Below are 15227 nucleotides of genomic sequence, written 5' to 3' on the forward strand. Positions count from 1 at the left end.
TGCACTATCCTCAATAAGGCAGAACTCCACACATCGGAGAGAAAATTTTCCACAAAGTTGGATCTGTTCTAGACGTTTGCGTGTCCCCAGGCAATTGGATGGTTAGGACAAAAATGAAACCACCTCCTGACCGTATCTGTCCTCTATTATGACTAGAGAGTCTTGGGTGCTCCCTGTAAAACAGGTTCCTTATTTTGTAAAGAGGCTAGGCCTGCCGGTTTTCCACCTGTCTCCTCCATGGCAGCTGTGCCACTCAGGTACAGGCACAATGGGTGAGTCTCCCGTGGACCACAGGGGAGACACCCACCCCCCCCCCCCCCCCCCCCCCGCCTTCCATGGAGCCTGGTGTCAGCGGGGAGTGACTGCACTGTCCTCCTCTGGTTGTTTATCTCCACGGTCCACACGGGAATGCTGGGCACCTGTCTCTGGCACCGATATTTAAAGAGTTGAGAGCACGGGTCTCACCGTCCGCCTGCTCCATCAGCAGCGTCACGGCAGGACCAGATGGCCAAGTTGGCATCCACAGCGTCCTGATCACCTGCACGAAGCACTTCCCTTGCTTTCTTCTCAATCAGCAGCTTTGCCTTGAGAGCATCCTTACACAGCTTAAGTGTTTCGGGTTTGTTCTAGAACTGTTGGGCCATATTTACACAGATGCAGCCAAGGCGTAGAACTCTTTGGAAATTTTGAACAAGGTGAGAGGACTTGGTAGAGGTTTGAGTTCCCAGACGAGCTCTTCAGAAGCAGGTGTGAGCAAGTGCGAAGAAAGGGCTGAGCCTGACCATGTCTTACGTACCTGATATTTTCTTTCTTCTTGCAGAAGAAAAAGATTCTTGGAAAAGAGAGCTGGTTCTTAGTTCCTACTGGAAAAAAATACCCTGCTGGGCCCTGGACGGGAGCCACTCTTTCCAGTGGAAACACTGACTTGCAGCACCACAGTCTATTGTAAAATCTACAGAAACGTGGGTAAAAATCTTGCATCTGGTTTGAGATTTATCTCTGCTACCAGGTTAGCCTGTCTGCATTTTTGATTCTGTATGGTTGGTCATCCAGGCCTGGGAGTTGCCTCAAAGGATAAAAAAGAATTATTGGGAAAAACATCAAGAATGGATTTTCTTTTGCTGTCACAGTGTCTTATTAAAAAAATATTTTCTGAACAAGCTGGCAGAAATGAGGTAAATGTGAGTTGCTCTGAGGATATTCAAGAAGCAGCTTTTGGGGATCACAGTGCCTTGCTCATCTCAGGATGAAAGTCATGAATTAGGCTTTGGTACAGCAGGCATGCCTTAAATATGGGGCTTCCCCAAGACACAACTTCGTAAAGCCCATGGCACTGCTGAGGCAGCACGTAAGGGCCCTGGTTCACCATCTCCCAGCATGGCTGTGTGCGCCCGAGCGAGGGAGCGACTTCAGAGCACGCGCCGGGTGAAGCTCTGCTCTCTGCCCAGAACTGCTGGTCTTCTCTGTGGAGAAACTGTTCGACAGTCATGTCGGTACCCTTGCTCGTACCCTGTTTTCCATCTCTGCAGGGGTTTATAGCCTGCGTACAGGCGGCTCACTTCCCCACCTGCTACTCTGTTCTAGTCCTGGTCTTAAAAAATTTCAGCAGTGATTTTACCATCTCATGGTGTGCATGTAAGTGGCTACATCTATTCTGTAGAATGAAGGTATCTGAATGTGGCATGCAAATTCAAGAAAATTCCCTTACCTTGGCAATGAAGGCTGGGATAAGTTGTGAACTGCACATATCTCTCTGATTTAAATAATAGTGGAGTGTTCCTGTTAACACCTGCTCCGTTGTGCTGCTGACGAGAGTCAACTTGAAATAACCCGTCTGAAGGTCAAGAAAGTGTCGAGTAATGTCACACTTGAGTCTCACTGGGGAGGTAAACTTGGTGAGGGGAGGATTCTGGCGTTGACTTGGAATTTCCAGCTTGAGACGCTTCTTGGAAGTATCCGCTGTGGACCGAGGTGCTCAGAGGCTGGTTTGGGGGCCATGGCAGTGACCCTGGCAGAATTGAGGACCTGGGGCCTCCAGGAGAGAGTCAAGGGGTGGTTGGGGAGATTTTGGGAGATGGTTCCTGTGGTCACCCTCCCTTGCCTCTCCTCTGCTCCTCAGCCACAGTTTTCTTCTCTTTCTTTCTCTCTCTTTCTCTCTGTGTGCCCCCCACCCCGACTCCTCCAGCCATAGGTAACCACCCCCTACTCTCTTCTCCGTGAATTTGCCTGTTCTCAGGACCTCATATGGGCATCCCAGGTGGTGCTAGTGGTAAAGAACCAGCCTGCCAATGCCGAAGACACAAGATACACGGGGTTTGATCCCTGGGTGAGGAAGATCCCCTGGAGGAGGATATGGCAACCCACTCCAGTATTCTTGCCTGGAGAATCCCGTGAACAGAGGAGCCTGGTGGGCTACAGTCCATGGGGTTGCAAAAAGTCAGACACGACTGAAGTGACTTAGCACACACGCAGGGACCTCATATATTGCAGGGAATCATGCAACAGTCATCCTTTTGTGGTCTGGCTTATCTCACTGAGCTTAATGATCAGTCTCATCCCTGTTGTGTCAGAACTTCATTCTGTTTTTAGCTGAAAATATCTCATGTGTGCATCACATCGTGTTTATCTGTGTATCTGTTGATGGACACATATTATTCCACGATGTGCTGCTATGAACATTTGTGGACAAATATCTATTCTGTCCATGCTCTCAACCCTCTTGGGTGTTCACCTACGAGTGAAATGGATTCATCTCGTGCTAATGCTGTATCTGACTTCCTGAAGGACCGTTATGCAATGGTCTCCATGCTGCGTTATACACGGTAAGCTGTGCTATCTGCCACGTGTGAAGAACGTGAGCTGTTGTTGCTGCTTGTTATCATCCCCAAAGCAGGTATTCTGATATTTTATAGAAGCTCATTATTGGGGGTGAGCTGAGAGCTTGGGGAAATCTTTTTGCCAAAATTCTGTGCATTTTGCTTTAGGTTTTGAAAAGTGAAAGTGCAAGTCGCTCAGTTATATCTGACTCTTTGCAAACCCATGGACATAGTCCATGGAATTTTCCAGGCCAGAATACTGGAGTGGGTAACCTTTCCCTTCTCCAGGGGATCTTCCCAACCCAGGGATCAAACCCAAGTCTCCCATACTGCAGGCAGATTCTTTACCAGCTGAGCCACAAGGAAGCCCAGGTTTTGAAAAGACCATAGCATTATTCTTTAAAATATCTTAACATTACTACCTGTTTTTGGAGCGTGGGGGCAGGCTATGAAAGAATACATGAATTGTCTTAGTTCTGAGTCTTGATTAATTTGTGAGGTCATTTAGAGGAAACTACATCTATTCAGTTGCCTACAAAATCTGCAGACTTCCTTTATGCTCACAGAGTTGCATGTTTAAAGTATATTTTTGAGTTCTTGTGATAATCTTTTATTTAAAAAAATTATGCATACGTGGAGAAGTAATGATCATTTTTAAAGTATTATCATTAAGAGAATATAGCCTTCGAAATGAATTTTAAAGAAGTTTCACTGCTTAAGCAAAGATGTCTTTCTTCCAACTAATCTGAAATAATGCTCACTGCTTAGCCTATATTGTATCACGTGATGTTTGCTCATGATGACGTCTCCCAACTGTGTTTCTGAATGGTGAGGCTTTTCCAGATATTCAACCAAATAGCACTCTTGGGGGAGACTTTTAAATCAATTTCTCATCTTAAGAGGGCCCTAAAGCCAGCAGAACACACAGGCATGACTTTCTTTTGTGGACAATTCTGTGTTTCCTTCTCTCTTTGTGTTTCTTTCAACTTCTGGTCATTTTCTATCTTTCTTTGAAAGTTATTAAAGTTGTGTGTGTGTGTGTGTGTGTGTGTGTGTATGGATATGAGAGTGTATGTGAATGAGTGTGTGTGGGAGCACACTAAACAAATGCTACATTGTTTCAGGGTTTTTTTTTTTTTTGCTGCTGAAGTTTTTGCTGTATCATTATCCAATTGATCTTAATTATCTCCTGCTAAATTAAGTTTCTTTCAAGGGAGTTATCTCTAAGATAGTATTTCTTTCAACTAATCTTTGTATCTCTCTTAGGTTCTTTTATAAAGAAAAATATTTTCCATGCCAAAAGAGATTGGTAGAGAATGGCTTTCATTTTTTTCGCTAACTTGGGAATCATTTTGGCATAAATAAACAAAGATGAAAAATAATCAGCTAAAGAGTCCAGTCATTAATTAATTCACATTTTAAGGCCAAATTTGCAGAATTCCTTCTTCTATGTCAAATAACAACAGAGTCACCCCCACCTTAATAACGAGGTAGGGAAATTCAGTGGCAGAACACAGCCCTGTGCCCAGGGTCCCTTCTCCTTTCTCTGCCACCAACCAGCCGTGGGCTTTGGATAAAGCTCAAGCCTCAGTGTCTTATTCTGTTAAATTAAGATGATTGACCAGAAGTCTCCACCATAGACTTCAGCTCTGAAATACCACCAGTCTCTGGTTACAATAGACCTCTTGGAGATACTGGGTTTTAGCTAATCAGCCTCTTAATCAGCTCTAGGTCACTGCAAAGACACTGAATTCCTTGTTTAGAAAAATGTTTACTGTAGCACGCCAAGAGAGCATGGATGAATAAGGGAATGGCTTCAACTTCTAATAAGGATTTTCATTGTTGTAGGACATCTAAGTTTAACCTTAAATTAAGAAAATATTTTCAGAATGGAATGTTTTGTTTTAAATGTCTAGTTTTTTTTTTTTTTTCTGAAGCAGTTTCAAACCTGATTTTAGTAAATAGAGATGTGCAGTAGAAACAGAAATTTGTGAATAATATTTATGTGGAAAGAATAGATTAAAATGTAGGGAAAGACCTAGTTCAGTAATGTGGCATTGTTGATCTCTCACTGTTATGTGGATCCTCAGCTCGAGTGTAGTGTGTGGATGTTGGAAAAATGGTGACCGTGGGGGACAGGCTGAGGCACATATATACAGATACACCCTGCGAAGGGAGTGTGCTTATCTTAAAGGAGTTTTTCCAATTTGTGACATTTTAGTGATAGGAATAAGTCGACAGAGTAGCAGAGAGCAGCAGTGCTAACCTGTCCTTGGAGTTTTTAGGGAGGAAGGGAAATTGCTGAGACAGTGACTTCAGCAGGCGGGGGAGCCAGGTGAGCTCAGGGTGACAGGGTGACATCTCAGCCGGGTGTCTTCAGGACATTTGAAGACTTGAAACTGGCCAGGGTGTGCATGCATCAGCAGAATTAAATGACAGGAGAAATCACCACCTGAAGAGATCAGCATTTTCAAGTCCATGGTAAGGATGGGAAGTATTTGCTAGCCATCAAAACAGTTACCCCCAACGTTTACTCCCTATTTGTCATTCAGCCGCTAAGTCATGTCCAGCTGTTTGCAACTCCATGGGCTGCAGCATACCAGGCTTCCCTGTCCTTTACTATCTCCTAGAGCTTGCTCAAATTCATGTCCATCGAGTCGGTGATGCCATCCAACTATCTCATCCTCTGTCACCCCCTTCTTCTCTTGCCCTCAATCCTTCCCAGCATCAGGGTCTTTTCCAATGAGTCAGCTCTTTGCATCAGGTGGGCAGAATATTGGAGCTTCAGCTTCAGCATGAGTCCTTCCAATGGGTATTCAGGGTTGATTTTCTTTAGGATTGACTGGTTTGATCTCCTTGCAGTCCAGGGGACTCTCAAGAGTCTTCTCCAGCACCACAGCTCAAAAGCATCAATTCTTCAATGCTCCACCTTCTTTAAGGTCCAACTCCCTAATTACGCATATGTTTAAAATGTGGATCATTGCTAGATTTTTAAATGACACAACTCTCTGTCTCTGCCCTGGAGTTGAAGCACCCAGGTCTGGACCTCACCTGATCTTTGTGCATCAACCCCAGCAAGCTAGGGACCCTTGAGGCATGACTGGGGGGTGACCTGGTGAGGGGGTGGGGACTGGCAGCTGGCGCCCCACATCCCAGCAGGTATGAACTGATGTGGCAAGTCACTTGCAGATAGATGATTGAATGTGATCATTTTTGATGAGTTAAAATGCTCAGCCTGTCCTTGGGGAAAGCTAGTTCATAATTGATGAACGGTATTGCATCTTTCCTCTGCCATATTCTCCCCCCTCCTCCCATTTCAATCCATTTGTGTGTGTGCGTGTGAGTCGCTTACTATTTAGGTCTCTGTCAGTCAGTTCAGTTCAGTTCAATTGCTCAGTTGTGTCCAACTCCTTGCAACTGCATGGACTGCAGCACGCCAGGCCTCCTTGTCCATCACCAACTCCCGGAGTTTACTCAAACTAGTGTCCATTGAGTTGGTGATACCATCCAACCATCTTATCCTCTGTCGTCCCCTTCTCCTCCTGTCTTCTATCTTTTTCCAGGGTCTTTTCTAAGGACTCAGCTCTTCGCATCAGGTGGCCAAAATATTGGAGTTTCAGCTTCAGCATCAGTCCTTCCAATGAACATTCAGGACTGACTTCCTTTACTATGGGCTGGTTGATCTCCTTACAGTCCAAGGGACTTTCAAGAGTCTTCTCCAACCCCACAGTTGAAAAGCATCAGTTCTTTGGCGCTCAGCTTTCTTTATGGTCCAATTCTCACATCCATACATGACCACTGGAAAAACCATAGCTTTGATTAGATGGACACCATGCTGGGTCTTTAATAGCAGGTTTCTATCCCTGATGACTCTGCTCTTGTCTTGTGTCATATCCACGTGGGGCACTCCGTCTGCCCACATGATCACTGCTCCCTGGCCTTGCCTGGTGGTTTCTTCACACTGAGATCCCCAGTGTTACTGGAGGGCTTTTTATTGTTGCTCAGGACCTGGAACACACAGGCTTCCACCTATACCCGCCTTCTCCCAGGGTACTCATTTATTCATCCGTTATTTATCAAATGTTTACTGGGTCAGGTATTTGCCCTTACTTTCTTGTTGTTGTGCTCTCTGGTTACCTATTGTCCTCTGTCTATCCTATTTCACTATGTCTTTCCCTCTATCTTAGGTGCTGATGGGGAGAACAATGCTGGACTCACCACCATCATAGTAGCCTCCAGTTCACTGAACACTCTTAAGTACACCATAAAGTTTTTCTCTTCCTCTGACTTGAGTAATAATGTTAAACCTTTTTTAAAACTTAAACCTTTTAAAACTCATAATATTATTTATTCATTTACTTGGAAAAGACCCTGGTCCTGGGAAACATTGAGAGCAGAAAGAGAAGGGGGAGACAGAAGATGAGATGGTTGGATGCCATCGACTCAATGGACATGAATTCAAGCAAAGAGATAGTGAAGGAGAGGGAAGATAGTAAAGGACAAGGAAGACTGGCGTGCTGCAGTCCTTGGGGTCGAAAAGAGTCAGACATGATTGAATGACTGAATAACGACAACTTATTTCAGTATAAAATTTATAGATTATGCAGAAAAATATAGTAAATAAATAATTTTGTTGTCACTGTTCAGTCACCCAATTGTGTCTGACTCTTTGTAATGCCATGGACTATAGCACACCAGGCTTCCCTGTCCTTCACTGATTCTTGGAGTTTGCTTAAACTTGTGCCCATTGAGTTGAAGATGCCATCCAAGCATCTCATCCTCTGTTGTCCCCTTCTCCTCTTGCCTTCAATCTTTGCAGCATCAGAGTCTTTCCCAATGAGTTGGCTCTTCACATCAGGTGGCCAAAGTATTGGAGCTTCAGCTTTAGCATTAGTCCTTCCAATGAATATTCAGTGTTGATTTCCTTTAGGTTTGACTGGTTTGATCTCCTTGCTGTCCAAGGACTTTTAAGAGTTTTCTTGAGCACCACAGTTGGGAAGCATCAATTCTTTGGTGCTCAACCTTCTTTATGGTCCAACTCTCACATCCATACATGACTACTAGAAAAACATAGCTTTGACTATATGGACCTTTGTTGGCAAAGTGATGTTTCTGCTTTTTAATACGCTGTCTAGGTTTGTCATAACTTTTCTTCTAAGGAGAAAGTATCTTTTGATTTTATGGCTGCAGTCACCATCTGCAGTGATTTTGGAGCCCAAGAAAATAAAGTCTGTTACAGTTTCCTCTTTTTTTCTTCTATTTGCCATGAAGTGATGGGACTTGATGCCTTGGTTTTTTGAATGTTTAATTTTAAACCAGCTTTTTCACTCTCCTCTTTCACTTTCATCAAAAGGCTCTTTAGTTCCTCTTCACTTTCTGCCATAAGGGTGGTGTCATCTGCATATTTGAGGTTATTGATATTTCTTCTGGCAATCTTGATTCCAGCTTGTAATTTATCCAGCCTTCTTTATGGTCCACCTCTCATGACTACTGGAAAAACCATAGTCATGGCTTGACCATACATACTTCTGTTGGCAAAGTGGTGCCTCTGCTTTTTAATATTGCTGTTTAGGTTTGTCATAGCTTTCCTTCCAAGGAGCAAGTGTCTTTTTAATTTCATGGCTGCAATCACCATCCGACAGGCTTGCCGACAATCACTTGCCGGCAATCACTTGCCGACAGGCTCTGGCAAGTGACAGTGATAATACTATACTTTAGTAAATAATACTAAGTAATAGTAATAGTCAAACACTGTATCTTGGTGGTATCTTTCACCAAACTTTGTCTGAAGTGTTTTACTACATTTCCTATAGACTTTTATCCTGTATTATAATTCCTACAATATTATTTAGAGAAAATATTGTCAACAGAGTTGAGGGCCCCGTGCACCCCTCCCTGACCCCACCTCTCCTTTTGTCTTCCCAGAGGAAGCAGAGTCTGAGTCTACTGTTTGGTGTTCTCTGGTGGTTTTTCAGGCTTCTACCCTCTGTGAATGTAGTTTTTTACACAATACCTACTTTAGTTTGGCATATTTGTAAATGTATACAAATGACGTGATGTTCTCTGTGTACTTTTGCAGCTCAACTCTCTTGGTGTTGGGATGTTGACGCAGTCCACGCTGGCTGATGTTGCTGGTTCCCTCTGATTGTGAAGGGGCATCCCTTCTGTGACAGCTGCACTGTTGGTCAGTGCTTCTGCAGATAGGCATTTAGTATATTTGCTATTGCAAACAGTGTGGCAGTTGACATTCCTGTACAAGCTCTGTTTGCACGTGTGGAAGGGCTAGGTTGAAAGGGTATGTGCGTCTTCATTTCTCCTAGTGCTGTTTCATAAAAAGCATATCTAATACTTTTTGTTTCTTAACTAGCCAATTAAGCCTATTTCTATGATTGTGTGTATGCTCAGTTGTGTCCGACTCTTTGCGACCCCATGGACTGTATCTTGCCAGGCTCCTCTGTCCATGGAATTCTCCAGGCAGGAATGCTGCAGTGGGTTGCCATTTCATACTCTAGGGAATCTTCCAGCCTAGGGTTTGAACCCATGTCTCCTGAGGCTCCTGCACTGCCAGGCAAGTTCTTTACCACTAGCGCCACCTGGGAAGTCCCTTGGATTTTCCTAGACCCAGAAAAAAGATGCCAAAAATATTTTGAAATGTTTAGAGAACTAGGGATTAAATAATGGAAGAGTGCTTTCATCAATAGTCTGTGTTTTTTCGATCTGTGTGAAACCTGAATGGGGCCGGGTGAACCCTCTGGGATATCTGTCGGGGCCTCCGTGGGGAGGACGTTTCCCGAGTGGTGCCATCCGAGCCGGGGCTGCCTCTCACCTACTTCTGGCAGGACCTCTCAGAACTCTCTGGGGCAGGTCCCTGCTACAGGCCTTCGCTTGTGGAGCCTCCGTGTCTATTCAGGCTTTACTGACTTCAGAGCACCTTCATGAACAACATGGGCAAGGCCATGTTGGTGGTGGTGAGCTGTGTGCTGAGCCTGGGGAGCCATGACCCTTGGTCCACAGGAAAGCCTGGCTGTCTCTCTCTTTCTCTGGGAAGGAGAACCTTGGGGAACGTATCTGCAGGCTTCAGGGGCTCGATGGGCAGCTGGCAGGAGTAGGTCTGGCCAGTGCTCCTTTGGGAGAGCAGAGCCCCATTTGTGCATCAGGAGTTGACCCAGGCGCCAGGAGCCCCTCCTGAGGAGAGGTCCATGTGCCTCAGAGGGGATGGACAGCACTGATGTCCAAGCATCTTCAGCTGCTGGCATGACCCGTACCCAGACGCCCAAGTCTAACCCTGGCTGCACTGCTCGGTCCTTACAACCTGGGAGATTGGCTGTCTCTCCTTCACCTGCTTCTGTGAGCGTGAAGCCGGTTCAAGTCAGGTGCCTGAAGTGGTTTCTGGGGCTCAGGGTCATCAGTGAGTGTGGGCTCTGATGGCTGAGGCCCCTTCCAACTCCGCTGGTTAGTGACCGTGTGGGGATGGCGCACTGCCTCGGCCGGGGTTGGGTGGTCCTTGTGGAGCATTTGGGAGATGTCATGATGAAAACCTAAAACCTAAAGCACCACGTGTGGTGAGCAATGAGCACTCTGGAAAGAGTAGGAGATGCAGACAAGCACAGGATGTGTCTCCTGCCTTCAGGGCCCACATTCTGGCCAGAAGATGTGGTGCATGAAGTGGTAACTAACTGCTGAACACGGTGTGTGACCCAGTGCCTCATGGGTGGCCTAGGAAATCGGACGGTGTGGGAACCACTTCCAGGCAGACAAGGCTCCTCTCGGGGGCAGGATGAGTCAGCCAACAGGCTCTGGCAAGTGACGGTCGATAGTAGACAACTTGACATCTCAGGGGTTAAACTCGAGGTGGGGCCCACGGGTGGGTTACTGCTCAGCTGGTCATGACCTCCAAGATCAGGACCCATTCGAGCAGGTCTCCTTTTAGCACCCAGGCTGTGGAAACAACCCTCCAGAGGTGGGCAGAAGGACTGGACCAGTAGGTGATAATGCCTGAGGCTATGGCTTGGAGCTGGACCTGCCCACTTTCTCCACTGGCCGGTGATAAGCCACTTGGCCAAGCTTCCTGTGGGATGGGGAAGCCTGCTCTGTCCACGGCAAGCCTGGGTGAGCGTGGGAAAGAAGGAACAGTTGTGAGCAAGCAGTACAGGCCACACGGTTGCTTTCAAGTGTGAACATCAGCCGTTTTTTCATTTGATTCGCTGCCAGGCATCTTGAAGGAGAGAGTCCCAGAGGTTACCCTACATGTGACTGGGTGATTCTCTCACGACCCCCATGTTGAAATCAGGACCTCATCAGATTCGCTGTGGCCTGCACTGTGCTCACCTGGTCTACCTGGATATGGGCTGAGATGCTGGGAGAACAGCCCCTGCCCCCTAGCAGCTCCTGGGCCGGGAAGGGCTATGATGGGGCCAGAACCAAGGTCTCCTTCCCTCTGCTTGGCTGCGGGAAGTAGACTGCTCCCAAACGTGGCTCTGGAGACCTACGGTCTGTTGAGCACCATGAATAACCCTGTGGTCCCCAAGGCCAGGGTGCTGGTCGTGGTCGGCTTCATGACAAGACCCCCAGGAGGGGTCAGGGGATCCTCAGGTGTGGTGCCCTCCCTGGAGGCTCTTTCAGCACCCTGGTCACAGACAGTGTTATTCTCACAGCCATGCCTCTGAGATGAAAGATACTAGGAGGTCACATCCTGCCTTCAGTCTGCGGGCAGGTGACACCTCCAGACAGCAGCACCCAAGTGCCACGAACTTGAGTCAAAGTCAGGAGAGTTCCCCCACTCCCTGGCCTCACCTCCAACTGGTTCCGCAGGGGGTGGGATGTATAAACACAGTGTAAACTAGTGTTCGTTATTCGCTCAACACTGTTAGTGCCTCCACACCTTCACAGTGTTATACTTGCCTCACATCCTTTACTCCTAGGAATGTCCCATGGGAGAGAGATTGTGGTTCCCTTAAGGAGATTTGCAGAGGGTAAATGTCTTAGCCAGTTCACCTCCAGAGCTAGGGCTCCTGACCACCACTTTTTCTTCCTTTTATTTAAATCAGTGGTTCTTAATTTTGGAGCAAGGCTAGACCTTTCTGAGAATCAGACATCAGCTTCAGACCCTCTCTCTTGAACAATGTGTAAACACACAAGCCCAATTTGCAGAAGATATCAGGGATTCACTGATCTTTTAATAAACGGGATTAATTTATAAACCATGTATAGATTTTTGGAAGAAAAGATGAGATCCTATAAGTGCGAAGTTGCCTTGCTCTTTGAGACCAAATGTGTGGGCAGTATAATTCATACACGTGCACACACCCATGTACATGCATGCATACATGTGCACATGGATGCACACATGCATGCATGCATGTGCACACGCACACACACACACACACAGCCCTACTCTTGGACTGGCTGATGGTCAGAGTGAGTGTAGAGAGGGTCCCCCTCACCTTGACCCTTTGAGATGCTCAGCCTGACTCCATCCCCTCATTTTACTCAAGACAACAAACCCCAAGGCCAGGCTGGTAGAAACTATTATGAGGACATCGTACTTGAGAAGACGCCAGTTCTTCCCCGTTGAAACTGAGTCATATGTGTCAAGAAAATCCCCTCTCAGGGCGTTTTGGCCAAATTCAAATAGGTCAGAGTCCCAGAAAGATTAATTAACTGCAGGCACTGTTTCTTGGCTGAGGCAAGCATGGAACCCATTATTCCCTTAATAAGGCAGTTTCCTCGGTGAACCATGGGAGCTTGGACAGGCTTGGGGGAGAAACAAAAGGGCATTTTTAATTGAAGTGTCATATGATCTTTCCTAATGTCTTCGCTACCCCCAAAATCATAACGTCATCTAGAAAGGGACTGGCTTAAACATTTATGTGTCATCTATAGAAAATGAATGTTGCTTGACTTTGGTCTTGACAGTCTGGGTGAAACATATTTTATTTCCCCTTACTGGGTCATGTTTAACGTGGCAACCTACTGTTATAATCAGCGAACATGTTGGGATGATAAAAATGGATAATTCTTGCACCTGGTGACAATTCGATAAAGACAAGTGAGACAAATCAAGCTCGTCAGAGAACCCCATGCATCCTGGAATGGGCCTTCGGGTGTTCATTTCAAAGAGGAAAATGGAAGCACCACTGGAGAGTGGCCCGGGAGGGTCAGCAAGGTGGCCTGGTCCCCAGAGTCAGTCACCAATGGTCAGGGAATCTTCCCGCTTCCACAGCCCTCCTTTTCTATGTCGGGCTCTGTCCTGGGTCCTAGGGACACAGCTGTAGGCAAGATGAACATGACACTCTCCGTCCTTCGCGGAGTCACGTGGAGCTTGCCTTGCTGGACCAAAATGGGCCCATGAGATGCCACTGAACATGGACCAGTTTGGGTGAACACATTTTACCTCCTCAAGAAATAGCTCCTAGAGGAAACCACCTGTATTCTAGTGACTGGAGAAAATAGCTCTTAGAGGAAACCACCTATATTCTAGTGGCCGGAGAAGGACTTGAAATTCTCAGGGAGGAAGAGAAGAGGGAGGGAGGATTTCCGGGCAGATGGGGCTGCCTTGACACAGGTCCTGAGACTGCAAACACACACAACAAGGTGTGTGTATGGTAAGTGCAGTAGGACAGACCGGCTGCCTCTCTGAGAAGGAAACAGATGAGGATGGGAGCAGGGGAGGGGCTGCGGTATGGAAACCTGGGAAGGACATGCCAGGTGAAGCGTTACCGCTGAGTCCCCGAGCCTCCAGAAGCTGGGTTGCGATGTCTGTTGAGCACAGTGGTCTGGATAGCATGGAGGCCATCTGTGTATAGCCTCATGCTTAGTTCTGGGACTTCATTCTGGGCTACAAGTTGGGAGTGTCAGCATTTGGGTGGGATTTAAGACATTAGAGAGAAGTCCCAGGAGAGAAGGCCAGGGGTGAGCTCTGGGGCTCTGGAGTTCTCCAGGCTGGGGAAGTGACTGGGGATGGGCAGAGGGGACAGGGAAGAGTCCCGAAGGGGATAGGCCCGCGTGAGTCCTGGGAGTCAAGTGAAGGGCCGGGGGTGGCTGACATGGGGTGTGCAGGAGCCTGCCTGGCCCTGGGTCCTTACACACATTTGTGTCACTGTCACGCTGCTCCAGGAGGTCTACTCTGCAGAGGGAACATGAGGCCCCGGAAGAAGACACTGCCCTGATCAGTGACTCTTGGATTCTGAGCTGGAATTGCCCCCAGGTCTTGGGGTTTCAGTGCTCCTGACCTTTAACTCTGTCCTGCTCCCTGACCGAGGGCAGCCCCGTGGGTCCAGTGTGTGGCTGGAGACTCTTGGGGAGTCTGCCAGAAGCTGGGTTGCGATGTCTGTTGAGCACAGTGGTCTGGATAGCATGGAGGCCATCTGTGTATGGCCTCCATACACAGGTGGCTGCAAGTGAGCTGAGGGAGAGACAGGGGGCCTGGGGTGCCCTATAGGAAGGGGGGTGGTGGACACGGACAGGACATGCGCCCAAGCAGCTTGGTGGAGGGAGCTGGGAGTGGCCATATGGACCCAGGGTGGTGAGAAGGTGTTTCCAATGGGAGAAATATGATGTCTGCAGGCTGGCGGGATGGAAGGGACAGGGCGGTGTCCTAGATGGAGGGGTCAGGCCCACCTTCAGGGCTGAATAACTCTGCACTATGGCTTACTTTCTGTTTTCTCTGCTGGAGCCCTGACCGTGGGGTCACCCGTGTGACCACCTCAGGGCCCGTGGACCAGTGGGACTGCCCTCAGGGGTTGTGAGGGGTGTCCCGGTGCTCCCAGGCCCGTGGCTTCCTGGACAGAGTGGGCAGGCTCCAGGAGGCCTCTGCCCACACCCTTCCCTGAAGACCCTCCTGCCCTGGGTGCTGAGGGGGTGCAGAGGGAGAACGTGGCACAGGGAACTGCTTTGAAGCCTCACATGCCTCCAGCATGGCTGCCCTGCAGGTCTGCATGCAGGGCACTCGGGGTCTTCACTGAGAGGAACTGCCACCCGGGCCAGGTCAGGGGCTCTGGGAGAGGCAGCCCCTCCATTCTGCCCAGGCTGGGGGAGTTTCTGAAGCTACAGAGTGGGGGGCTGAAGCAACTCCCCTGCAGGCCTGGGGCTCCCCTACCAGCCAACATGGACTTCAGGGCTTTTGTGTAAGGGTGGGGAGCGGTCCCCAACCACAGGTTTGGGGACAGAGCTTGTGCTTATTTATAAAAAATACCTCCCATGTTTCTCGAAGCATCACATGTGCACTTGCTCATACCACCCACCCACCTTGGGGGCAGGCTCCTCCCTCTCTCTGTCTCTCTCTCTTTCTCACACACACACACACATACACAGACACACACACACATACACAGACACACACACACATACATAGACACACACAGACATACATAGACACATATACACACATACATATAGACACACAGACACACA

Source organism: Odocoileus virginianus, chromosome 8 (genome assembly GCF_023699985.2).
Source record: "Odocoileus virginianus isolate 20LAN1187 ecotype Illinois chromosome 8, Ovbor_1.2, whole genome shotgun sequence".
Lineage (NCBI taxonomy): Eukaryota > Metazoa > Chordata > Mammalia > Artiodactyla > Cervidae > Odocoileus > Odocoileus virginianus.